This window comes from Rhipicephalus microplus, unplaced genomic scaffold (genome assembly GCF_043290135.1).
Source record: "Rhipicephalus microplus isolate Deutch F79 unplaced genomic scaffold, USDA_Rmic scaffold_80, whole genome shotgun sequence".
In the NCBI taxonomy this organism is placed as follows: domain Eukaryota; kingdom Metazoa; phylum Arthropoda; class Arachnida; order Ixodida; family Ixodidae; genus Rhipicephalus; species Rhipicephalus microplus.
Window position 1 is genome coordinate 303,256 of NW_027464652.1, and position 2,476 is coordinate 305,731.

Consider the following 2,476-nt stretch of genomic DNA (forward strand, 5'->3'; position numbering starts at 1 on the left):
AGTGGAGCAGGACTGTCTCCGTGGCGCAATTGGCTTGCGCGATCGGCTGTTAACCGAAAGGTTGGAGGTTCGAGCCCACCCGGTGATGGTGTGGCGCTTTTTTCTTTGCACTATTAGCTTTGAAGATATGTTCTGATGGTGGTGAGAGTGGAGCAAGACTGTATCCATGGCGCAATTGGCTAGCACGATCGGCTGTTAACCGAAAGGTTGGAGTTTCGAGCCCACCCGGTGGTGGTGCGGCGCTTTTTTCTCTTTGTGCTGATAGCTTTGAAGATATGTTCTGATGGTGGTGAGAGTGGAGCAGGACTGTCTCCGTGGCGCAATTGGCTAACGCGATTGGCTGTTAACCGAAAGGTTGGAGGTTCCAGCCCACCCGGTGGTGGTGCGGTGCTTTTTTGGGGGGGCTGATAGCTTTGAAGATATGTTCTGATGGTGGTGAGAGTGGAGCATGACTGTCTCCGTGGCGCAATTGGCTTGCGCGATCGGCCATTAACCGAAAGGCTGGAGGTTCGAGCCCACCCGGTGGTGGTGCGGCGCTTTTTTTTCTTTGCGCTGATAGCTATGAAGATATGTTCTGATGGTGGTGAGAGTGGAGTAAGACTGTCTCCGTGGCGCAATGGGCTAGCGCGATGGGCTGTTAACCGAAAGGTTGGAGTTTCGAGCCCTCCCGGGAGTGGTGTGTTGCTTTTTTCTTTGCACTGATAGCTTTGAAGATATGTTCTGATGGTGGTAAGAGTGGAGCACGACTGTCTCCGTGGCGCAATTGGCTAGTGCGATCGGCTGTTAACCGAAAGGTTGGAGGTTCGGGCCCACCCGGTGGTGGTGCGGCGCTTTTTTTTCTTTGGGCTGATAGCTTTGAAGATATGTTTTGATGGTGGTGAGAAGGGAGCAAGACTGTCTCCGTGGCGCATTGGGCTAGCGCAATCGGCTGTTAACCGAAAGGTTGGAGGTTCGAGCCCACCCGGTGGTGGTGCCGCGCTTTTTTTTCTTTGCGCTGATAGCTTTGAAGATATGTTCTGATGGTGGTGAGAGTGGAGCAAGACTGTGTCCGTGGCGCAATGGACTAGCGCGATCGGCTGTTAACCGAAAGGTTGGAGTTTCAAGCCCTCCCGGTGGTGGTGCGGCGCTTTTTTTCTTTGGGGTGATAGCTCTGAATAAATGTTTTGACGGTGGTGAGAGTTGAGCAGGACTGTCTCCGTGGCGAAATTGGCTTGCGCGATCGGCTGTTAACCGAAAGGTTGGAGGTTCGAGCCCACCCGGTGATGGTGTGGCGCTTTTTTCTTTGCACTATTAGCTTTGAAGATATGTTCTGATGGTGGTGAAAATAGAGCAGGACTGTCTCCGTGGCGCAATTGGCTAGCGCGATTGGCTGTTAACCGAAAGGTTGGAGGTTCCAGCCCACCCGGTGGTGGCGCGGCGCTTTTTTTCTTTGCGCTAATAGCTTTGAAGATATGTTCTGATGGTGTTGAGAGTGGAGCAAGGCTGTCTCCGTGGCGCAATGGGCTAGCGCGATCGGCTGTTAACCGGAAGGTTGGAGGTTCGAGCCCACCCGGTGGTGGCGCGGCGCTTTCTATTCTTTGGGCTGATAGCTTTGAATATATGTTCTGATGGTGGTGAGAGTGAAGCAGGACTGTCTCCGTGGCGCAATTGGCTTGCGCGATCGGCTGTTAACCGAAAGGTTGGAGGTTCGAGCCCACCCGGTGGTGGTGCGGCGCTTTTTTTTTCTTTGCGCTGATAGCTTTGAAGATATGTTCTGATGGTGGTGAGAGTGAAGCAGGACTGTCTCCGTGGCGCAATTGGCTAGCGCGATTGGCTGTTAACCGAAAGGTTGGAAGTTCGAGCCCACCCGGTGGTGGTGCGGTGCTTTTTTTCTTTGGGCTGATAGCTTTGAAGATATGTTCTCATGGTGGTGAGAGTGGAGCAGGACTGTCTCCGTGGCGCAATTGGCTTGCGCAATCGGCTGTTAACCGAAAGGTTGGAGGTTCGAGCCCACCCGGTGGTGGTGCGGCGCTTTTTTTTTCTTTGTGCTGATAGCTTTGTAGATATGTTCTGATGGTGGTGAGAGTGGAGCAAGACTGTCCTCGTGGCGCAATGGGCTAGCGCGATCGGCTGTAAACCGAAGGGTTGGAGTTTCGAGCCCTCCCGGTGGTGGTGCGGCGCTTTTTTTTCTTTGGGGTGATAGCTCTGAATAAATGTTTTGACGGTGGTGAGAGTGGAGCAGGACTGTCTCCGTGGCGCAATTGGCTTGCGCGATCGGCTGTTAACCGAAATGCTGGAGGTTCGAGTCCACCCGGTGATGGTGTGGCGCTTTTTTCTTTGCACTATTAGCTTTGAAGATATGTTCTGATGGTGGTGAAAATGGAGCAGGACTGTCTCCGTGGCGCAATTGGCTAGCGCGATCGGCTGTTAACCGAAAGGTTGGAGGTTCGAGCCCACCCGGTGGTGGCGCGGCGCTTTCTATTCTTTGGGCTGATTT